The sequence below is a fragment of the Bombina bombina genome, chromosome 6 (genome assembly GCF_027579735.1).
Source record: "Bombina bombina isolate aBomBom1 chromosome 6, aBomBom1.pri, whole genome shotgun sequence".
NCBI classification, from domain to species: Eukaryota; Metazoa; Chordata; class Amphibia; order Anura; family Bombinatoridae; genus Bombina; species Bombina bombina.
In genome coordinates this window covers 1092410342-1092436247 of record NC_069504.1, presented here as the reverse complement: position 1 = coordinate 1092436247, position 25906 = coordinate 1092410342, and the positions used below count along the sequence as shown (strand labels likewise).

The following is a 25906-nucleotide window of genomic DNA, read 5'->3' as shown; positions in this document are numbered from 1 at the left end:
GATCCTGGACGTCTCTTGCCCAAGCCTGGGAGAAAGTCTGCCCCCTACTAGATCCGGTCCCGGATCGGGGGCTACTCCTTCATGCTGTCTTAGAGGCAGCCGCAGGTTTCTTGGCCTGCTTCCCCTTGTTCCAAGCCTGGTTAGGTCTCCAGACTGGTTTGGACTGGGCAAAATTTCTCTTTTGTTTTGCATTAGAGGAAACTGAGGCTGCGCCACTCTTGAAGTTTCGAAAGGAACGAAAATTATTCTGTTTGGTCCTCTTATTGGACCTATCCTGAGGAAGGGTGTGACCTTTTCCTCCAGTAATATCAGAAATTATCTCCTTCAGACCGGGCCCGAATAGGGTCTGTCCCTTGAAGGGGATGTTAAGAAGCTTAGACTTTGAAGTAACGTTTGCTGACCAGGACTTAAGCCATAGCGTCCTACGCGCCAAAATGGCAAAACCTGAATTCTTAGCTGTTAGTTTGGTTAACTGAAAAACAGCGTCAGAAATAAAGGAATTAGCTAACTTAAGAGCTTTAATCCTGTCTAGAATGTCGTCTAGCGGAGTCTCCACCTGCAGAGCCTCCTCAAGAGACTCGAACCAAAAAGCCGCTGCAGCAGTAACTGGCGCTATGCATGCAAGAGGCTGGAGAATAAAACCTTGATGAATAAAAATTTTCTTAAGGAGACCCTCCAATTTTTTATCCATAGGATCTAGGAAAGCACAACTGTCCTCGACGGGGATAGTTGTACGCTTAGCTAGGGTAGAGACTGCTCCCTCCACTTTAGGGACCGTCTGCCACGAGTCCTGTACGGCGGCATCTATGGGAAACATCTTTTTGAAAGCAGGAGGGGGAGAGAACGGCACACCTGGTCTATCCCATTCCTTAGTAATATTTTCCGAAAACCTCTTAGGGACTGGAAAAACATCAGTGTAAACAGGCACTGCAAAGTATTTGTCCATTTTACACAATTTCTCTGTAACCACAATGGGGTCACAATCATCCAGAGTCGCTAAAACCTGCATAAGCAATAAGCGGAGGTGTTCAAGCTTAAATTTAAACGCTGTCATTTCAGAATCAGACTGAAGCAACGCCTTCCTTGAGTCTGAAATGTCACCCACAGATAGCTCACCTGCCTCGGCTTCTGAGTATTGTGAGGGTATATCGGACACAGGCATTAAAGCGTCAGAAAGCTCTGTATTAGTTTTAGCCCCAGAGCTGTCTCGCTTTCCTTGTAACCATGGCAGTTTGGAAAATACCTCTGTGAGGGTAGCATTCATAACTGCCGCCATGTCCTGTAAGGTAAAAGAATTAGACGCGCTAGATGGACTTGGCGTCACTTGAGCGGGAGTTATAGGTTCTGACACATGGGGAGAGCTAGATGGCATAATCTCCCTTTTTTCAGTCAGAGAATCCCCTGGAGATAAATCTTTAAGCGCCATAATATGGTCTTTATAGTTTATAGAAATTTCAGTACATTTGGTACACATTCTAAGAGGGGGTTCCACCATGGCTTCTAAACATATTGAACAAGGAGTTTCCTCTATGTCAGACATGTTTAACAGACTAGTAATGAGACAAGCAAGCTTGGAAAACACTTTTTAATAAAGGTGAAAAGCAATTAAACAAAAACGTTACTGTGCCTTTAAGAGAAAAAAAACTAACACTTAAACTGCAAAACAGTGTAAAAATATAGTAAAGTCTTTGACATTTTTACAGTGTATGTAAGGGACTAAAGCAACATTGCACCGACTTGCAAATGGACGATTAACCCCTTAGGCCCCAAACCGGATTTAAAAACGTTAAAAAACGTTACAAGTCAGTTAAGCACCCTGCCACAGCTCTGCTGAGGCTCCTACCTGCCCTCAAGTACGATTTTGTGCAGAAATAAACCCCTTATAATGGTCCTCAGGTGCCAGAGGACTCCTCTAGGGAAGCTGGATGTCTCAGTCTGAATTAAAACTGTGCATTTAGAGCGCTAAAATAGGCCCCTCCCACCATGTACTGGATGCCAGAGGGGCCTTAAGAAAATACTCCTAGGAGTATCTGATTAGCCATGTGGAAACTAGGCCCCAAATAAAGAGTTATCTCCCTCAGAGAAAAAACATCCTATTTTTGAATTCATGTAAACGTTTAACTGTCACTAAGTAATAAGAGTATTACCCTGTTATGTAAGCATGATCCCAGTCGCTGTTAAATCACTGCATCAGGCTTACCTCAAATACACAAGGCTCTGTCAGCATTTTCTAGAACTCATTCATCTCTCTAGAAATAAATATACTGAACATACCTCAAAGCAGGTAATCTGCAGACCGTTCCCCCAACTGAAGTTGTCCCATACTCTTCAGTTATGCGTGAGAACAGCAATGGACCTTAGTTACAAACCGCTAAGATCATCAACCTCCAGGCAGAGCTCTTCTTCTAATTTCTGAGTAAAACAGTACAACGCCGGTACCGTTTAAAAACAACTTTTGATTGAAGGTAAAACTACACTAATTCACCACATATCTCTTGATACTGCCTATCTTGTCGAGAGCTGCAAGAGAATGACTGGGGGTGGCAGTTAGGGGAGGAGCTATATAGGACAGCTCTGCTGTGGGTGTCCTCTTGCAGCTTCCTGTTGGGAAGGAGAATATCCCACAAGTAATGGATGAACCCGTTGACTGGATACACCTTACAAGAGAAAAAAGGTATCCCTGGCCTCTCCCATTCCTGCACAATATTCTCCGGAGCACGGTCTGGAACAGGAAACACTTCTACAGAGGAAGGAACATCAAAGTATTTATTAAGTTTACTTGATTTCTTAGGGTTGACAATGACAGGCGGGTTGGAGTCGTCCAAAGTAGCCAACACCTCCTTTAACAATACACAAAGGTGTTCAAGCTTAAATCTGAAGGATACTACTTCAGCATCAGATAAAGAAATTATACTGTCCGAGTCTGAGATTTCCCCCTCAGAAGCTACCAACGTATCCTCCTCAACAAAATTATGAGGAAGGGCAACCTGAGTAGCAGACGACGGAACAGAAACCTTACTATCTGACTCTGTAATTTTCCTCTTGCGTTTTCCCTTTAGCATGGGAAAAGCAGATAATGCCTCAGAAGATACCAGTGCAGCAATATCTGCTGGCAAATAGACACCTCCATGAGGCTGAGTGGAACTGCAGGGCACTATATGTGACGCCATAGAGGCTTGGGATGTAACAGGAGAAAGCTGTGGTATTACCTCAACAGCATCATCCTGAGAGACATTAGGCTCAGCGAAAAGAACTTTACATGAACAGCATCATCCTGAGAGACATTAGGCTCAGCGAAAAGAACTTTATCTTTACATTGTAATGTCCTCTTAACACGAGGAACAAAATTGCATAGAGGTAACAATTTGTGCCTCTAAGCACAATAGACATGAATTCATAATAGCAGATCTCTGCTCCGGGTCAGACATGGCCCCAAACAACAAATAAAATTCAATAATAAATCTGTCACTTTAAGAAAAACGTTTTACTTTAAGACCAATATAAATATTCTCTGATAAGGATCACCTCTACACCTCAAGTTAGCTGAGGTGCTCCTACCTGACCATTTATGAGAAAATCGTAGCTCCCAATTCCAAGCTGTTCTACTGCTTGAAGAAAATATGAGGAGACTCAGAAAATCGGCTCCGACGCTCCGATCTCCATAGTATAGATCAAAAGCGCAGACGAGTCACATGAAAGAAAACTGTGCCATACGCAAAAGCGTACGTTTCTACAACGCTCGGTATAAAATAAAACTGCTAAGAAGCATTCTCTCTGGTAGATTGGCCAGAAAAAAAACTGGAACCACTAACGATTTCACACAAACCCCAATAAACTGAGCCATCCAAACAATAGATTAATCTTTCCCTTATCCAAGAAAAATTAACCCCTTAGTCTCCGTCACATTTGTGCCTGCATCCTGCCAAATATAATCCTTAATAAAGGATAAATATGTAACCAAAATTAATTGCCGTTATAATGTTGCTAAGTGCAAGTCTCAATTACCTAGAAGACAAGATGCACTTACCTGCAATCAGGCTGTCCGGCAGGGAGACGGCTCACAAGGTATGAGAGGACACTTACTCCTCACAGAGACTTGTAAAAAAACCTAAATTATGCTTACCTGATAATTTTCTTTTCTTCAGATGGAAAGAGTCCACAGCTGCATGCATTCATTTTGGGAATTCAGAAGCTGGCCACCAGGAGGAAGCAAAGACACCCCAGCCAAAGCCTTAAATACTGATTGATAAAGGAAGGTTTAGACCGAGCACCAAGAATACAACCTCGAGCTTGTATATGTAAGAGTTAGAGCTAATCAATTGGCGCCTATAAAGGCAGAGGTAGTGGAGAACAAATTTATGATCGATGAGGAAAAAGGAATCCTAAAGTGATATAGATGTAGTAGGTATAATTTAACACATGGGGGTATATAAAAATACAATGTTGAGAGACGAGAAGAAATAACACAGTTAAAAGTCCTATATAATATACATTAAACAATGGATTGTAAAACTAAAATCAACAAATCGGTAAAGTAGTGAGTCAACAAATGGTCAGAATGAAATTGGTATACCAATCATGGATCCATATAGAGGGATATATGTGATAGAAATCCAACATAAGTGAATAAATGTCAAATTGTCAATAAATACTCAAAGTAATGTTGTGTCCAAATGAAACATCCAAATGGTGAGAAAAATGTACAAGGTGAAAAAACAGACGTGAAAAAATGAAAAATAAAAATCAAAACAAAAATGAAAATAACTGCAAAATTAGAAGTGAGTGTCTTGGTGAAAAAATAATGTGTACACAAAAAGGTATAGAGAGTATATCTATAAATATGTGAATAATCCTCCAATGTGGTCCTGTGGTGCTCTGTATCCTCAGTAAAAACAGTAACAAACCTGTCTTGAAAAAGGCTAGCATAGGCCAAAACGCGTCAACATTTGGTAAGCACATTTTTAACAGAACTTTGACTATACATCTACACTAGGTCTGGTTTATTTATTTTTTCTTAGGTTTGTTACTGTTTTTACTGAGGATACAGAGCACCACAGGACCACATTGGAGGATTATTACAGGGCAGGACAACCATCCTCCAGAAAGAGGAAAACAACCCCCCCCCGGGAAGGGCACAGCTAAAGAACAACGCACACGCTCACAAGGCCAAAGCCATAGTCTGAGCTGAATGAAAAACATCCAGGCACCACTGAGGAATATGAAAAGGGAACTTCCCAAGAGGGAAGCACATACCGTTCAAGAAGAAGGCAGGCCCAGGGGAGCCTGAGCACACAGAACTCCTGGCCAAGCTGCTAATAATTCAACTAGCGAGACCATAAAATATATGTTCCCTGGAAAACTAGAGCTCCTGAACCAGCTACAGGATCATAAAATTCAGGAAAAATGCCAGGTAAGGTCATGAAAAAAAAAGGAGTACCCGCACCCACAGTGGGATCAAGGCATGGAAACCATGGAGCTAACCTCTTATCTGACCAGCTGGCTTAGGCCCAGAAAGATCCAGACAAACGTAAGGCCCGAGCCCCAGATTTGTTTAAACAAACAATACTCCAGGAAATATCATACCCATCTGAAAAAATGGAATATACAGAGGATAAGATTAACCCTGCAAACGGGTCTAGGACTCCCTCCTAAATCCAAACCCAAGGGGAAGAGAACATTCCTTACAGAAGTCCAACTCCAAAACTGCTAGGGAACAACAGAACCACTAAGATTCTAAGTCCAACAGGCGTACAACACCCAACTTCAAGAACCAAGGGGAATATCGGGGACGAAGTCACCCGAAGAGCGAGTTAACAAAGGCTAGTCTCCATAATTTCCTCAGAGTACAGAACCAGAGGACTATATCCAAGGAAAAAGAATGCATAGCATCCAAACCCCCGGAAACAACCCCTAGACAGAGCTAGGATAAGGAGACCACATAGCTTATAATTCCTAATACGGAACAACTAACTCCCCGAGTAGAAAAGACCGCAAGGCCCTCCCATAAGGCGGCCTTAACCGCTAAGGAGAAAATGGACAAAGTCCAGAGAACTGGACCCGAAGGAAGAGTACCAAAAAGAACAAGTCCAGAAGGACAATTCCAATTGCCCTTGAAGGGCAAGACCGCCCATAACGGCGGCAAGGAGGTACTAAATCCTCCAACCACGCAGGGGAGGAAACACTCAAATCCTGATGTATCTGAACCAACGGAGTGAGACACACTTGAACTCCATTTGAGTCCCAGACAACCAGCTCGAAGGCTGATGAGGACTGAGCCAGTCCCCCATGCCTTACAAACCCTCATGTCCCCTCAGAATGCTTAGCTGACACTTGTAAAAACAAGATAAGAAAAACACAAATAATAATGCAACCGCACAACGCCCAAACCAGACCAGCCAGGCAGAACAGGTGCTACGTGTTTGAAATAGGCCTCAAGACAGAAGGAGCTGAACCTTAGCCATGTCAAGGCCGTAATATTCACCTCACCTCCAGGGAGGGAGAAACAAACAACAGACAAACAACTTCCGTAGCAGTAACCAGTGCGATCAAGAAATCGCGATTCCAATAGGAAATTCCCGAAGGAATATAAAACAAAACATGAGATCTTTAAATCAAATAAAAGTCATCCTTACTGTATTAAATAAAAACAACCCGTAGGTTTTCGCCCAAGGAGAACAGATACACCCGCAGGACCAGCACAACGGAACCCTGCTCGTCCAAGCTCAAACTGGAAAGGATACTCAATGATCAGACTATAAGAAGATTACTTCATCCCCTTATATTTAATTTCTATGTGCTATTCAAAGTAGAAGTCTGAGAACTCCTATGTCCGTTAAGGATGGGATGCACCAACAACGCCAAAACATGTCATAGCAGAACACAAAGGTGCACTAGTCTATATCGAAAAAGCACAGCACACCTCTGCTGGAGCCTCAGGACCACTCGCTCCCCCAGAGAGCTGAACGGGCCACCCCATGCCTGGGGGACCCAGGTTGACGGGACAAGAACATAATGTTAAGCAGACATCTGGAAGCTGCAGATATGCTAACACTATAAGTATTTGCATACGGAAATGTGCTGCAACCTCCGGAGGGAACAAACCACCACAGGGAGGGGTAAGCATAATCTGGGTCACCTGCACGTGAAGTAACAGTAAGTGGTAGGAAGCTTGCCTCTCGAGGGACAGAATCCCCAGAGGCGGATGGCTCAGTGGCCCCCGATTCCCCGATCCTGAGGAATCGAGTCCTCTAAAACGGCCTACAGAACATAACTGACTGTCATGTTTCATCTGGGCCGATTCGTATTCTTTGCAATAAGAGACTACTTCAATCTCAACATCAGAGTCCTCGATAACAGAAATGAATACAAAAAAAAAAAATGGACCAAATTTGAACAAATCTAAACAGCACCTTATGCCCACAATGGCTGGGGCACTCACCACCTCCTATGCACCAGCGGACCAGAATTTTTCCGTCGCCACACAGTCAGGAATGTGGAACCGGAGAGTCAAAAATGTGACCACACCCGGTCACAAGGTGAGCCGTACAAGTCGAAAAACATAATTTATGCAAGAACTTACCTGATAAATGTATTTCATATTGGCAAGAGCTAGTGACGTATGGGATATACAATCCTACCAGGAGGGACAAAGTTTACCAAACCTCAAAATGTATATAAATACACCCCTCACTACACCCACAATTCAGTTTAACGAATAGCCAAAGGGCTGTATTAACCCTGCTGGGAAATGAATCTATGACCCTTGGGTCTAGAACAAGTGTTGGTAGTCAGGACATTCACCAACTGATCTACATCACCGGACTAAAAAGTAGGGCAGAAGAAAAAAAAAAAAAAAAACTCTAAGCCTCCATAAATAATGGAGATAATAGAAATCAAAAATTATTATCCTAACAAGAGAAAGATAATAAGATATATTTGAAATCATAATAATAGATATAGTAAACATAATTAAATGAATACATCTAAAGTAAATAAACAAGGTTATATACTTTAGAATCTGAAAACTGCTTATGCTAACTGTTCAATAAAAGAAGAGAGAACAGTAATGTCAGCCACATATAAAGCTGAGCTAAAATGTGAATATGATCTATTAAGGTTATATTCAAATTCTAAAGAATCCTGAAAACAAGTACCAATTTCCATAAAAACAGTAGTACAGTCCATAGAGGGAATCAGAATAACCATACTCTAGAATATAATACAGATAGTATATTGAATAGGAAAAAAAAAACTCAAAAGCAAAAATGTTAAAATCCATATTTGAAAGGGATTATTAACATAGTTAATAGGAGGATTAGACTCCTAAAAGCTATAAATTGAAACATTTTCTATACAAAGAACAAAACTTGTTCAAATGAAAAATAAGGAGAATTTTCAACAAACTGATACAGGAGCCTTTGGAGCCAAAGAAACCTTCATCAGTAGAAAAAAAAAAAAAAAAAACTTAAAGGGACAGTCTAGGCCAAAATAAACTTTCATGATTCAGATAGAGCATGTAATTTTAAACAATTTTCCAAATTTACTTTTATCACCAATTTTGCTTTGTTCTCTTGGTATTCTTAGTTGAAAGCTTAACCTAGGAGGTTCATATGCTAATTTCTTAGACCTTGAAGGCCACCTATTTTCAGAATGCATTTTAACAGTTTTTCACCACTAGAGGGTGATAGTTCACGTATTTCATATAGATAACACTGTGCTTGTGCACGTGAAGTTATCTGGGAGCAGGCACTGATTGGCTAGACTGCAAGTCTGTCAAAAGAACTGAAATAAAGGGGCAGTTTGCAGAGGCTTAGATACAAGATAATCACAGAGGTTAAAAGTATATTATAACTGTTGGTTATGCAAAACTGGGGAATGGGTAATAAATTGATTATCTATCTTTTAAAACAATAAACATTCTGATGTAGATTGTCCCTTTAAGTATGCTTTTGGTCAGAACAAAATGAATTAAAACAATTTTGAAAAGACCTCGTACGTTTACTTAAAGGCATAATAGAAGTCATAACCTTTTATGATATAAGCAACAACATATGTTTGCAGATGAAATCAAGTACATGAACTGAATATGTAGAAAACAGTAAATGTCATCGTACATGTAGAAACATTGCTAGCATAAAACATTATAGATAAATGCCACATAATTGAGCTGAAGAAATAACAACAGCTAAAAAGATGAAAAGAACACACTGAGCTTTGTAGAATTGTGTTCCAAAGCATCATAGTTTCTACAGTAACATCAGAGTTAGGATCAGAATGAGACAGCTAGCAAAATGTAATAGAAAAAGAAAAATAACATTAGCAAAACAGTTAATTTCCACAATGTAACAGTTTCAATAGAGAAAAACAAAAGCAGGCAGAATAGCTTTCAAAGTGCATGAAAACAGTGAGCAATAGAGGGAGAGGGGTAAAAACTCATATTTGGCGCAAAACTAACACCAGGAAATGACAACTCGCGTCAATTTCACGCCAAAAGTAGCGTCAACGACGACGCAGGAAATGACGAAATTTGCTCCATCAAGGGCGCAACTTTGCACCAAAAATAGAATAGAAAAATAGAAAAAGACTGAACCCCAGGTAAGAAAAAAAGTTTAAATAAACTTCCCAGACATGATTCCTTTACTGAAACTGTTTAGGCTGCAAAAGGGAAATACACATAGACCTGACTCATGGCAAATATAAGTAGAATACATATATTTAAAACTTTATATTAATACATAAAGCACCAAACCATAGCTGAGAGTGTCTTAAATAATGAAAACATACTTACTGAAAGACACCCATCCACATATAGCAGATAGTCAAACCAGAATTGTGGGTGTGGTGAGGGGTGTATTTATAGGCATTTTGAGGTTTGGGAAACTTTGCCCCTCCTGATAAAATTGTATATCCCATATGTCACTGTGGTGACATAGCTAGGTATGAGCATGCAGGAATGGACAGAATTGCTTCAAGATGCCATGGGCCCCTATGCCAACAGGTTATTAGGATTCAACTCAAGCATATCTGATCAGGTTGGGAGATTAGTTAAAACCTTTTTCAAATCTTCTAGTCTAGAAGAAGAGATTAGTGAAATTACCATGAGACCTCTAGATGGGCCATTTGAAGTAGCAAAAAGAGTTTTATTCTGGTGTGCGCTACTAAAGCTGTATGATCCAAACTCCACAAACTTAGAAATGGTGCTCACTAGAGCTGAGAAGTGGTGGAATTATCACCCATACACCATTAAGGCAATTTCTGCAGTGAAACTATCAATGGAGAACAATCTTAATATTCACAGGCAGGAATCAGAGAGGGGTAACAGAAGGAATGTTTGGGGATATCAGAATAGTAGAGGATCAAATACAGGAAACTGGAGAAACAGAAATTTAAATGGCGATATTAACAGAGGAGAAAATAAGTATAAAAATTGGAGGCTGAGGCCAAATGAGATAAGCAATAAGGCCAACTTAAGTTATTGGGAACTCAAACAACAAAACAGGAGAATGAGAGATGAAATTGGGTTTCTAAAGAAACAGCTGACAGAGCTGGAGTGCTCAAATTAAATAATTCATTTTTGTTTATAAGCATATTTGTTTGCAAGTGCATTTGTATCATGTAATGGTGTACTTTAGTTGTAAGTTCAATTAATAATTTTAAAGTTTTTTCATTACTAAGTTTTAAATATGCCAATATATAGAATGCATATTTAAATTGATGCATTCTCTTTCTAAAAACCAATAACAGATAACTCCATTGTGATTACTTTTGGGATGCCACATGCAAGAAATTTTTCCATGTAAACTGTCTGAAGTCTTATCTTGCAGGAAGAAAACCAATGAAGATAGAGGCTTCTCACCTTTCCTTCCAGCTTTTCCCAATAACACATTATAGATTGTTGTTTTTCAGGTGTCATCAGGACTGACCTTACCATGAATCTATGATGGTGGCGTTGGACAAATTAAAGAAGTATAAAATGTATCACAATGGAGATGTGAAATGGGGCATTAAGACAAAATATATAGCATAAATGGGTAAATAATCATATAGGACAAGCAACATAATACTTTTATTTTTTCCCCAATTTTAAGACCATTGTATAAATGTTGCTAATGAGGTTTAGCATAGGAATTTGCGTCTATGTATAATATTGAGTGCATATTTATAATGAATTGTAAAAGTTAGACTAGGAATTGACAGTCTTAGGAAAGTACAGAAGAGTTTGTATCGACGAAGGGATGGTGGGAGAATTTTCCCTGTAAGGTTTTCGCTCTCACTGTGTTCTTCTGTACTAGTGGGTATAACTAGAAAACTGGGCAACGTAGGAGAAGAAAAAGTGAGTGAATGTAATAACATAGCTTTCTGTCCTAGCTGTTATTGAAATCACTTCCCCTCAGATACACCTTTCTCTCTAAACTAGATGTTTAATTAAAGACACTCCCATTAGCCTTGACTGGCATGTGCTAGGCCAAACCCCTTTAAAATTAGAATAAAATTGGAAAACTCTATTTTTCCCTCTCTCTTTCTTATCTTGTTCCTGAAAGGATGGCTGATTTTGGACACATTGGTGAATTTGGCCGAGTATATTCCTAGGATTATTTTAGCAGTGTTGCACAAACTGGGGTTGTAGTAATTATTTGGGCTGTTTTGTTGTAAAATAGATGTGTATATATACCTGTAAATCTTTCTCTTATTATTAACATATATTGATTCATAATAAATTCTTTGGAAAGAATGAAGACTCTTTTTAAAGTGTTTATTTCACAACTTACTTGTATTGGTTTAGTGGTTTTACCAGAGATTAAGTACTAAATTAGAATTATATTTAGTATAAAGTAAAAATATTTGAAACTAATTAATAACCACAGTCACTAGCTCATGGACTCTTGCCAATTACATGAAAGGAAAAAAGCTCGCCCGACCGCAAAGGCCGCGTAACTTTCAAGGCCGTTATGTTCCACAAGCCATGAGCCTAAGTAACACTACATATAAGCAAGTCAAATCACATAAACATGATTAAAACCCTCCATGTTCAATAACCCCCCTCAGGAGATATTAACCCTTGATTCCAAGATACAAAAGGAGCTTCACTGAGACCCTAATTATAGTTAGTCCCGCAAGGTGGTAGCCTCTCGAGAAAACACTTGTAGTACAATACAACCATGAAGAAAGTAAAATGAAACAATCTTACCGGAATCTACACCGTGGAACAGGAACACGGCCCTTCAAGTGTGACAGATAGTAGCATCGCCTCTGCCATGGACTTGAGAGAAGAAAGCAGGCAGCGAAACTCGTCAACGCCAATTGCTTATGGAGCTGTTAAAAACGAGTCGGGATGGTTTCGCAGAAAGACTCTCCCTGCATCTCTGGACTCTAACTTTCATCCACGCTCTCACTGAGAGGCTGACAGGACTACTTAAAACTCCAGTCCCATGCCGAAGAGTACTACCCTCCATAAGAGACTTAATCACAAACTTCTGACACTTCTCTGTCAACCTCCTCGGACGAAAGGCAAAGAATGACTGGGGATGAGGGGAGTGGGAGGAGTATTTACGCCTTTGGCTGGGGGTGTCTGACTCCTCCTGGTGGCAAGGTTCTGAATTCCCAAAAGTAATGAATGCAGCTGTGGACTCTTTCCATTTATGACGAGAGAGAGCGCAGAGTAAAAACGTACTCTGGTTTTCTATACTAGGGCAGCAATATGTTAGGAAAACACAGCAAGGCCAATCTTACAAGTTCCTAACTGCTTTAAAGCCACCACTACTCTACTGAAGATATTGACATGGACTACAGCTAAACCCAAAATCCAATTTTCTTCAGACACCAAACTTCACCTCCTCCATTTAACAGAGGCAAAGAGAATGACTGGGCATTATGGGTAGGGGAGTGACACTTAACAGCTTTGTTGTGGTGCTCTTTGCCTCCTCCTTCTGGCCAGGAGTGATATTCCCACTAATAATTGATGACGTTGTGGACTCTCCTTATCTTAGGAAAGAAATTAACAAACACCTCTCCTGATCCTTGCTCCTCCATGACAAGGCAAAGAACTACTGGGGAAGTAGGAGGGATATATATTAAGCTATGGTAGGGTGTCTGCCTTCTCCTCGCGGCCAGGTGTTGAAATCCCAAGTGTAAGGATTGTGGACTCTCACTACCATGAGAAAGAAAGGGAATAATAATAATAATAATAATAATAATAATTATTAAAAGGCCTTACATATGCTGAACACGGCACAGTTCATTTGCTTCAAGGGACATTAAACTGCTGGATACAACTTTAATACAATGGTTACTAGTTCCTTCTGTGCCTGCAGCTCTTTACTGAGCCGCTCTCTTATTTTAACCATTAACAGGTACCAGTTGATAAGGCTTTGCATTCTCATACTGTGAGTCGCCATATTTGAGCTCACATATTCTTGCACCTTGTGACAGAAGTGGCGATTATTCACAGATCAGTAAATTTGCCAGTTCATAGCTGTAACTTGCTTGGGGTTAGCACACACAGTGGGAAGTTTACATCATTGCAGGTTTTAAACACCGTTTAAAAGTTATGTAACATAACAAATAAAGGTCACATGAATATTATAGAGCACTGGTTTTAAAACCTGTCCTCAGGCCTGCCTAACAGGCCAGATTTTCAGGAATGTCTTGGGTGAGAGCAAGTTGGTAATCAGGTTTACTAATCAGCCGATTTCATGTGCTCCTGTTCAGATATCCTCAAAATCTGGCCTGTTAGGGAGGCCTGGGGACTGGTTTTAAAATCAGTGGTATAGAGCAATGCGGTAAAATGTAAAGAGTACATGGAGCACAAAATAAATATCTAAGCTATAAGATGACGGTGCACAGTATGAAGATGTAGGGCTAGACCAACCGGAAACAGTAAGGGGGTTAAAATAGACTTTGAAGAAAGCTACAGGCATAGGAGGACAAAACAATGGTCAGGTGAGTAGTAGTCATTCTATTGTAGTTGTGCCAAGCAAGTTGAATGTGAAATGTAGCTAAAAAAATCACTGAGGAACTCTGGTATTAGTTCATTTAGACCAGGGTGGTTTTGATTTAATTTAACATTTAAATCACTAGTCAGTAAGACTAATTTAAATCAATTAAATTGTGATTTTCATTTTTAGAATAATAACTTTTCAGATTATGTTCCCAGTTATATCAGACCATTACTGATTTAGCTATATATCATTAGATATGCATAGATAGATCATTGAAATTAATGAAATTATTGGGAGAAGAACTATCCCCAGTTTAATCACTCATATTTGATCAACTTTTCTGCTGTACTTTATTGGAAGGAGAAAAGTAATGGTTTACCTTAATACTAACAGTTTAAATAGTTTTATTTAACTAAAACAATAACATTTCATTTGTAGAGGGACATTAAGCACTAAATAAATGCTAGATATAATGATGCATTCAAAGAAAAGAAATCGTCTGAGAATAACATGTAGATGTAAAAGTCTCAGTGGTTTAAATATTGACAAAATAAATCTAAAGTCTTATTGTCTATAAAACAATGAGAGCTGCCATGTTGTAACTTTGTCTCTAATTGGCCAGAGCAGATTAGGCTAGCCTGTTATAAATAGGTCACTAGAGTGTGCAGCCAATGGCTGTGTGGAATATAACAGTGTTCTGCACTTTCATTTCTAACAGGAACTGAAAAAACAAAATTTATGCTTACCTGATAAATTTATTTCTCTTGTAAAGGTGTATCCAGTCCACGGGTTCATCCATTACTTGTAGGATATTCTCCTTCCCAACAGGAAGCTGCAAGAGGACACCCACAGCAGAGCTGTCTATATAGCTCCTCCCCTAACTGCCACCCCCAGTCATTCGACCGAAGACAAGCAAAAAAAAAAAAAAAAAAAAAAAGGAGAAACTATAGGGTGCAGTGGTGACTGTAGTTTAAAAATAAAAAACACCTGCCTTAAAATGACAGGGCGGGCCGTGGACTGGATACACCACAAGAGAAAGAAATTTATCAGATAAGCATAAATTTTTGTTTTCTCTTGTAAAGGTGTATCCAGTCCACAGGTTCATCCATTACTTGTGGGATACCAATACAAAAGCTTTAGGACACGGATGAAGGGAGGGACAAGGCAGGAACTTAAAACAGAAGGCACCACTGCCTGTAAGACCTTTCTCCCAAAAATAGCCTCCGAAGAAGCAAAAGTATAACATTTATAGAATTTAGAAAAGGTATGAAGCGAAGACCAAGTCGCCGCCTTACAAATCTGTTCAACAGAGGCCTCATGTTTAAAAGCCCATGTGGAAGCTGCTGCTCTAGTAGAATGAGCTGTAATTCTTTCAGGAGGCTGCTGGCCAGCAGTCTCATAAGCTAAGCATATTATACTTCTTAGCCAAAAAGAAAGAAGTTGCCGAAGCCTTTTGGCCTCTCCTCTGTCCAGAGTAGACAACAAACAAAGCAGATGTTTGAAGAAAATCCTTCGTAGCTTGTAAATAAAACTTTAAAGCACGAACCACATCAAGATTGTGTAATAGACTTTCCTTCTTTGAAGAAGGATTAGGACATAGTGAAGGAACAACAATCTCCTGATTGATATTCTTATTAGATACCACCTTAGGAAGAAACCCAGGTTTGGTACGTAACACTACCTTATCTGCATGGAAATCAGATAAGGGTAATCACATTGTAAAGCAGATAACTCCGAAACTCTTCGAGCCAAGGAGATAGCTACTAAAAACAGAACTTTCCAAGATAAAAGCTAATATCCATGGAATGCAAAGGTTCAAACAGAACCCCTTGAAGAACTTTAAGAACTAAATTTAAACTCCATGGCGGAGCAACAGGTTTAAACACAGGCTTGATTCTAACTAAAGCCTGACAAAAAGCCTGAATGTCTGGGACCTCAGCCAGACGTTTGTGCAAAAGAATAGACAGAGCAGAAATCTGTCCCTTTAAGGAACTAGCTGACAAACCCTTCTCCAATCCTTCTTGGAGAAAAAATATCCTAGGAATCCTGAACTTACTCCATGAGTAACCCTTGGATTCACACCAATGAGGATATTTACACCATATCTTATGATAGATTTTCCTGGTGACAGGCTTTCGAGCCTGAATTAAGGTATCAATGACCGATTCGGAAAAAACACGCTTTGATAGAATCAAGCGTTCAATCTCCAAGCAGTCAGACGTAGAGAAATTAGATTTGGATGTCTGAAGGAACCTTGAAGTAGAAGGTCCTGCCTTAGCGGCAGAGTCCATGGTGGAAAGGATGACATGTCCACCAGATCTGCATACCAAGTCCTGCGTGGCCACGCAGGGGCTATCAAGATCACCGAAGCTCTCTCCTGCTTGATCTTGGCAATCAGACGAGGGAGCAGAGGAAACTGTGGAAACACATAAGCCAGGCTGAAGGACCAGGGCGCTGCTAGAGCATCTATCAGCGCTGCCTTGGGATCCCTTGACCTGGACCCGTAACAAGGAAGCTTGGCGTTCTGACGAGACGCCATCAGATCCAGTTCTGGTTTGCCCCAAAGTTGGATCAACTGGGCAAATACCTCCGGATGGAGCTCCCACTCCCCCGGATGAAAAGTCTGCCAACTTAGAAAATCTGCCTCCCAGTTCTCTACTCCTGGGATATGGATAGCTGAGAGATGGCAAGAGTGAACCTCTGTCCATAAAATTATCTTTGACACCTCCAACATTGCCAGGGGGTTCCTTGTTTCCCCCTGATAGTTGATATAGGCTACAGTCGTGATGTTGTCCGACTGAAATCTGATTAACCTGACCGCAGCTAGCTGAGGCCAAGCCTGAAGAGCATTGAATATCGCTCTTAGTTCCAGAATGTTTATCGGAAGGAGGGCTTCCTCCTGAGTCCACGAACCCTGAGCCTTCAGGGAGTTCCAGACTGCACCCCAGCCCAGAAGGCTGGCATCTGTCGTTACTATAGTCCATTCTGGCCTGCGGAAACTCATTCCCTTGGACAGACTGACCTGAGATAGCCACCAGAGAAGAGAATCCCTGCTCTCTTACTCCAGATTTAGTAGAGGGGACAAATCTGTGTAATCCCCATTCCACTGATTGAGCATGCAAAGTTGCAGTGGTCTGAGATGTAGGCGGGCAAACGGAACTATGTCCATTGCCGCTACCATTAATCCGATTACCTCCATACACTGAGCCACTGACTGACGAGAAATGGAATAAAGAGCACGGCAGGGAGTTAGAAGTTTTGACAACCTGACCTCTGTCAGATAAATCTTCGTTTCTACTGAATCTATCAGAGTTCCTAGGAAGGAAACTCTTTCCTTCGTTCACCTTCCACCCGTGAGACCTTAGGAATGCCAGAACAATGTCCGTATGGGACCTGGCGACTTGAAAAGTTGACGCCTGTATCAGGATATCATCTAGGTAAGGGGCTACTGCTATACCCAGGGGTCTTAGAACCTTCGTAAAGATTCTTGGTGCCGTGGCTAACCCGAAGGGAAGAGCCACAAACTGGTAATGCCCGTCTAGGAAGGCGAACCTGATGATGATCCCTGTGTATCGGAATATGTAGATAAGCATCCTTTAAGTCCACGGTAGTCACATATTGACCCTCCTGGATCATAGGTAGGATGGTTCGATCAGTCTCCATCTTGAAGGATGGGACCCTGAGAAATTTGTTTAGGATCTTGAGATCCAAGATTGGTCTGAAAGTTCCCTCTTTCGTGGGAACTATAAACAGATTTGAATAGAAGCCCTGTCCCTGTTCCTCCTTTGGAACTGGGTGGATCACTCCCATAACTAGTAGGTCTTGAACGCAATGTAAGAATGCCTCTCTCTTTATCTGGTTTGCAGATAATTGTGAGAGATATCTCCCCTTTGGAGATGAAGCTTTGAAATCCAGAAGATATCCCTGGGAAACAATCTCCAGAGCCCAGGGACCCTAGACGTCTCTTGCCCAAGCCTGGGCAAAGAGAGAAAGTCTGCCCCCCACTAGATCCGGTCCCGGATCGGGGGCTACTCCTTCATGCTGTCTTAGAGGCAGCAGCAGGCTTTTTGGCCCGTTTCCCCTTGTTCCAAGCCTGGTTAGGTCTCCAGACTGGCTTGGACTGGGCAAAATTTCCCTCTTGTTTTGTAGTAGAAGAAGATGAAGCTGCACCACTCTTAAAGTTTCGAAAGGAACGAAAATTAGTCTGTTTGGTCCTTAACTTGTTGGACCTATCCTGGGGAAGGGCGTGGCCTTTTCCTCCAGTAATATCAGAAATGATCTCCTTCAGTCCAGGCCCAAATAGGGTCTGCCCTTTGAAGGGGATATTGAGAAGTTTAGACTTTGAAGTGACATCAGCTGACCAGGATTTAAGCCATAGCGCCCTACGTGTCTGAATGGCAAAACCTACATTTTTAGCGGTTAGCTTGGTTAAATGAAAAACGGCGTCAGAAATAAATGAATTGGCTAACTTAAGAGCTTTAAGCCTGTCAAGGATATCATCCAACGGGGTCTCTACCTGTAAAGCCTCCTCCAGAGACTCGAACCAGAAATCCGCTGCAGCAGTGACTGGGGCAATGCATGCAAGAGGCTGGAGAATAAAACCTTGTTGTACAAAGATTTTCTTAAGGAAACCCTTTAATTTCTTATCCATAGGATCTAGGAAAGCACAACTGTCCTTGATAGGAATAGTTGTGCGCTTAGCTAGGGTAGAGACTGCTCCCTCCACCTTAGGGACCGTCTGCAACAAGTCCCAAGTAGCGGCATCTATAGGAAACATTTTCTTAAAAGCAGAAGGGGGAGAGAACGGCACACCTGGTCTATCCCATTCCTTAGTAATAATTTCTGAAAACCTCTTAGGGATTGGAAAAACATCAGTGTAAACAGGCACTGCAAAGTATTTGTCCATTTTACACAATTTCTCTGGGACTACAATGGTGTCACAGTCATCCAGAGTCGCTAAAACCTCCCAGAGCAACATGCGGAGGTGTTCAAGCTTAAATTTAAATGCTGTAATTTCAGAGTCAGACTGAAGTAACGCCTTCCCTGAATCAGAGAAGTCACCCACAGATAGAAGCTCTCCTGCATCAACTTCTGCACATTGTGAGGGTATATCAGACATAGCTACTAAAGCGTCAGAGAGCTCTGTAATTGTTCTAGCCCCAGAGCTGTCTCGCTTTCCTTGTAACCCTGGCAGTTTGGACAATACCTCTGTGAGGGTATGATTCATAACTGCCGCCATGTCTTGTAAAGTAAACGCATTGGACGCGCTACTTGGCGTCCCTTGAGCGGGAGTTATAGGTTCTGACACGTGGGGAGAGCTAGATGGCATAACCTCCCTTTTGTCAGTCTCAGAAACCTCAGATGATAAATCTTTAAAAGCCATAATATGGTCTTTATAACTTATAGAAAGGTCAGTGCATTTGGTACACATTCTAAGAGGGGGTTCCACAATGGCTTCTAAACATAATGAACAAGGAGTTCCCTCTATGTCAGACATGTTTAACAGACTAGTAATGAGACCACCAAGCTTGGAAAACACTTTAATAAATGTGAAAAAAGCAATAATAAAAAAACATAATTTATGTAAGAACTTACCTGATAAATTCATTTCTTTCATATTAGCAAGAGTCCATGAGCTAGTGACGTATGGGATATACATTCCTACCAGGAGGGGCAAAGTTTCCCAAACCTCAAAATGCCTATAAATACACCCCTCACCACACCCACAATTCAGTTTAACGAATAGCCAAGAAGTGGGGTGATAAAAAAGTGCGAAAGCATATAAAATAAGGAATTGGAATAATTGTGCTTTATACAAAATCAAAACCACCACAAATAAAGGGCGGGCCTCATGGACTCTTGCTAATATGAAAGAAATGAATTTATCAGGTAAGTTCTTACATAAATTATGTTTTCTTTCATGTAATTAGCAAGAGTCCATGAGCTAATGACTACCCAAGATGTGGATCTTTCCACACAAGAGTCACTAGAGAGGGAGGGATAAAATAAAGACAGCCAATTCCTGCTGAAAATAATCCACACCCAAAATAAAGTTTAACGAAAAACATAAGCAGAAGATTCAAACTGAAACCGCTGCCTGAAGTACTTTTCTACCAAAAACTGCTTCAGAAGAAGAAAATACATCAAAATGGTAGAATTTAGTAAAAGTATGCAAAGAGGACCAAGTTGCTGCTTTGCAAATCTGGTCAACCGAAGCTTCATTCCTAAACGCCCAGGAAGTAGAAACTGACCTAGTAGAATGAGCTGTAATTCTCTGAGGCGGAGTTTTACCCGACTCAACATAGGCAAGATGAATTAAAGATTTCAACCAAGATGCCAAAGAAATGGCAGAAGCTTTCTGGCCTTTTCTAGAACCGGAAAAGATAACAAATAGACTAGAAGTCTTACAGAAAGATTTCGTAGCTTCAACATAATATTTCAAAGCTCTAACAACATCCAAAGAATGCAACGATTTCTCCTTAGAATTCTTAGGATTAGGACATAATGAAGGAACCACAATTTCTCTACTAATGTTGTTGGAATTCACAACTTTAGGAAAAAATTAAAAAGAAGTTCGCAACACCGCCTTATCCTGATGAAAAATCAGAAAAGGAGACTCACAAGAAAGAGCAGATAATTCAGAAATTCTTCTGGCAGAAGAGATGGCTAAAAGGAACAAAACTTTCCAAGAAAGTAATTTAATGTCCAATGAATGCATAGGTTCAAACGGAGGAGCTTGAAGAGCTCCCAGAACCAAATTCAAACTCCAAGGAGGAGAAATTGACTTAATGACAGGTTTTATACGAACCAAAGCTTGTACAAAACAATGAATATCAGGAAGAATAGCAATCTTTCTGTGAAAAAGAACAGAAAGAGCAGAGATTTGTCCTTTCAAAGAACTTGCGGACAAACCCTTATCTAAACCATCCTGAAGAAACTGTAAAATTCTCGGTATTCTAAAAGAATGCCAGGAAAAATGATGAGAAAGACACCAAGAAATATAAGTCTTCCAGACTCTATAATATATCTCTCGAGATACAGATTTACGAGCCTGTAACATAGTATTAATCACAGAGTCAGAGAAACCTCTTTGACCAAGAATCAAGCGTTCAATCTCCATACCTTTAAATTTAAGGATTTCAGATCCTGATGGAAAAAAGGACCTTGTGACAGAAGGTCTGGTCTTAACGGAAGAGTCCACGGTTGGCAAGAGGCCATCCGGACAAGATCCGCATACCAAAACCTGTGAGGCCATGCCGGAGCTACCAGCAGAACAAACGAGCATTCCTTCAGAATCTTGGAGATTACTCTTGGAAGAAGAACTAGAGGCGGAAAGATATAGGCAGGATGATACTTCCAAGGAAGTGATAATGCATCCACTGCCTCCGCCTGAGGATCCCGGGATCTGGACAGATACCTGGGAAGTTTCTTGTTTAGATGGGACGCCATCAGATCTATTTCTGGAAGTTCCCACATTTGAACAATCTGAAGAAATACCTCTGGGTGAAGAGACCATTCGCCCGGATGCAACGTTTGGCGACTGAGATAATCCGCTTCCCAATTGTCTACACCTGGGATATGAACCGCAGAGATTAGACAGGAGCTGGATTCCGCCCAAACCAAAATTTGAGATACTTCTTTCATAGCCAGAGGACTGTGAGTCCCTCCTTGATGATTGATGTATGCCACAGTTGTGACATTGTCTGTCTGAAAACAAATGAACGATTCTCTCTTCAGAAGAGGCCAAAACTGAAGAGCTCTGAAAATTGCACGGAGTTCCAAAATATTGATCGGTAATCTCACCTCCTGAGATTCCCAAACTCCTTGTGCCGTCAGAGATCCCCACACAGCTCCCCAACCTGTGAGACTTGCATCTGTTGAAATTACAGTCCAGGTCGGAAGCACAAAAGAAGCCCCCTGAATTAAACGATGGTGATCTGTCCACCATGTTAGAGAGTGTCGAACAATCGGTTTTAAATTTAATTTCCATGCATAAGGCTACCGAAGGGAATGATTGTGACTGAAGGTTTCGACAAGCTGCAATCAATTTTAGACGTCTCTTGTCTGTTAAAGACAGAGTCATGGACACTGAATCCATCTGGAAACCCAGAAAGGTTACCCTTGTCTGAGGAATCAAAGAACTTTTTGGTAAATTGATCCTCCAACCATGATCTTGAAGAAACAACACAAGTCGATTCGTATGAGATTCTGCTAAATGTAAAGACTGAGCAAGTACCAAGATATCGTCCAAATAAGGAAATACCACAATACCCTGTTCTCTGATTACAGACAGAAGGGCACCGAGAACCTTTGTAAAAATTCTTGGAGCTGTAGCTAGGCCAAACGGCAGAGCCACAAACTGGTAATGCTTGTCCAGAAACGAGAATCTCAGGAACTGATAATGATCTGGATGAATCGGAATATGCAGATATGCATCCTGTAAATCTATTGTGGACATATAATTCCCTTGCTGAACAAAAGGTAAGATAGTCCTTACAGTTACAATCTTGAACGTTGGTATCCTTACATAACGATTCAATATTTTTAGATCCAGAACTGGTCTGAAAGAATTCTCCTTCTTTGGTACAATGAAGAGATTTGAATAAAACCCCATCCCCTGTTCCGGAACTGGAACTGGCATAATTACTCCAGTCAACTCTAGATCTGAAACACATTTCAGAAATGCTTGAGCTTTTACTGGATTTACTGGGACACGGGAAAGAAAAAATCTCTTTGCAGTAGGTCTCATCTTGAAACCAATTCTGTACCCTTCTGAAACAATGCTCTGAATCCAAAGATTGTGAACATAATTGATCCAAATTTCCTTGAAAAAAACGTAACCTGCCCCCTACCAGCTGAGCTGGAATGAGGGCCGCACCTTCATGTGGACTTAGAAGCAGGCTTTGCCTTTCTAGCTGGCTTGGATTTATTCCAGACTGGAGATGGTTTCCAAACTGAAACTGCTCCTGAGGATGAAGGATCAGGCTTTTGTTCTTTGTTGAAACGAAAGGAACGAAAACGATTATTAGCCCTGTTTTTACCTTTAGATTTTTTATCCTGTGGTAAAAAAGTTCCTTTCCCACCAGTAACAGTTGAAATAATGGAATCCAACTGAGAACCAAATAATTTGTTACCCTGGAAAGAAATGGAAAGTAAAGTTGATTTAGAAGCCATATCAGCATTCCAAGTTTTAAGCCATAAAGCTCTTCTAGCTAAAATAGCTAGAGACATAAACCTGACATCAACTCTGATAATATCAAAAATGGCATCACAGATAAAATTATTAGCATGCTGAAGAAGAATAATAATATCATGAGAATCACGATGTGTTACTTGTTGCGCTAAAGTTTCCAACCAAAAAGTTGAAGCTGCAGCAACATCAGCCAAAGATATAGCAGGTCTAAGAAGATTACCTGAACACAGATAAGCTTTTCTTAGAAAGGATTCAATTTTCCTATCTAGAGGATCCTTAAACGAAGTACCATCTGACGTAGGAATAGTAGTACGTTTAGCAAGGGTAGAAATAGCCCCATCAACTTTAGGGATCTTGTCCCAAAATTCTAATCTGTCAGACGGCACAGGATATAATTGCTTAAAACGTTTAGAAGGAGTAAATGAATTACCCAAATTATCCCATTCTTTGGAAATTACTGCAGAAATAGCATTAGGAACAGGAAAAACTTCTGGAATAACCACAGGAGCTTTAAATACCTTATCTAAACGTTTAGAATTAGTATCAAGAGGACCAGAATCCTCTATTTCTAAAGCAATTAGTACTTCTTTAAGTAAAGAACGAATAAATTCCATTTTAAATAAATATGAAGATTTATCAGCATCAACCTCTGAGACAGAATCCTCTGAACCAGAGGAATCATCAGAATGATGATGTTCATTTAAAAATTCATCTGTAGGGAGAGAAGTTTTAAAAGATTTTTTACGTTTACTAGAAGGAGAAATAACAGACATAGCCTTCTTTATGGATTCAGAAACAAAATCTCTTATATTATCAGGAACATTCTGCACCTTAGATGTTGAAGGAACTGCAACAGGCAATGGTATTTTACTAAAGGAAATATCTGCTTTAACAAGTTTGTCATGACAATCAATACAAACAACAGCTGGAGGAATAGCTACCAAAAGTTTACAGCAGATACACTTAGCTTTGGTAGATTCAGCACTAGACAGCGATTTTCCTGTAGTATCTTCTGACTCAGATGCAACGTGAGACATCTTGCAATATGTAAGAGAAAAAACAACATATATATAAAGCAAAATTTATCAAATTCCTTAAATGACAGTTTCAGGAATGGGAAAAAATGCCAAAGAACAAGCTTCTAGCAACCAGAAGCAATAAAAAATGAGACTTAAATAATGTGGAGACAAAAGCGACGCCCATATTTTTTCGCGCCAAATAAGACGCCCACATTATTTGGCGCCTAAATGCTTTTGGCGCCAAAAATGACGCCACATCCGGAACGCCGACATTTTTGGCGCAAAATAACGTCAAAAAATGACGCAACTTCCGGCGACACGTATGACGCCGGAAACGGAAATAGATTTTTTGCGCCAAAAATGACGCAATAAAATGAAGCATTTTCAGCCCCCGCGAGCCTAACAGCCCACAGGGAAGAGTCAAATTTATTGAAGGTAAGAAAAAATGATTAAATCAAATGCATTATCCCAAATATGAAACTGACTGTCTGAAAATAAGGAAAGTTGAACATTCTGAGTCAAGGCAAATAAATGTTTGAATACATATATTTAGAACTTTATAAACAAAGTGCCCAACCATAGCTTAGAGTGTCACAGAAAATAAGATTTACTTACCCCAGGACACTCATCTACATGTTTGTAGAAAGCCAAACCAGTACTGAAACGAGAATCAGCAGAGGTAATGGTATATATAAGAGTATATCGTCGATCTGAAAAGGGAGGTAAGAGATGAATCTCTACGACCGATAACAGAGAACCTATGAAATAGACCCCGTAGAAGGAGATCACTGCATTCAAATAGGCAATACTCTCCTCACATCCCTCTGACATTCACTGCACGCTGAGAGGAAAACCGGGCTCCAACTTGCTGCGGAGCGCATATCAACGTAGAATCTAGCACAAACTTACTTCACCACCTCCATCGGAGGCAAAGTTTGTAAAACTGAATTGTGGGTGTGGTGAGGGGTGTATTTATAGGCATTTTGAGGTTTGGGAAACTTTGCCCCACCTGGTAGGAATGTATATCCCATACGTCACTAGCTCATGGACTCTTGCTAATTACATGAAAGAAAAGGTACTGTGCCTTCAAGAGAAAAAAAACTACCACATAAACTGCAAAACAGTGAAAAAAAATTAGTAAACTCTACGAAATTTTTACAGTGTGTATAATGGACTAAAGCAGCATTGCACCCACTTGCAAATGGATGATTAACCCCTCAGGCCCAAAAACAAATTAGAAAAACATTAAACCTTTTACCAAACAGTCAAACACACTGTCAAAGCTCTGCTGTGGCTCCTACCTGCCCTTAAAAACGATTTTTTTGTAGGAACAAAACCCTCTATAGAGGTCCTATAAGCCAGAGGACTCCTTCAGGGAAGCTGGATGTCTCAGACTGAAAACGAAAATAGGCCCCTCCCACCATGCACTCAAAGTCAGAGGGCCTTAAAAAAGTACTCCTAGGAGTAATCTAACAAGCCATGTGGAAACTAGGCCCCAAATAAAGATTTATCACCCTCAGAGAAAAAACGTTTTTATTTATAAATCATATATTTTTACACTAAGTAATATAGGTATTAACATGAATATTATCCCTTTTTGCAAGCATGATCCCAATTGTTGTTAAATCACTGTATCAGGCTTACCTTAAATATACCAGGCACTGTCAGCATTTTCTAGACCTTATCTCTCTAGAAAAAAATATACTGAACATACCTCAAAGCAGGCAATCTGCAGACCGTCCCCCCAACTGAAGTTT

The 25906-nt window shown here is 40.4% G+C and overlaps 1 protein-coding gene across 1 annotated transcript in view; it reads right to left on the bottom strand.

Moving 5' to 3' along the window:
- The window catches only part of ATXN10 (ataxin 10), a gene marked incomplete in the record, with an annotated part of 986216 nt that overhangs the window by 902616 nt on the left and 57694 nt on the right, over positions 1-25906 (bottom strand).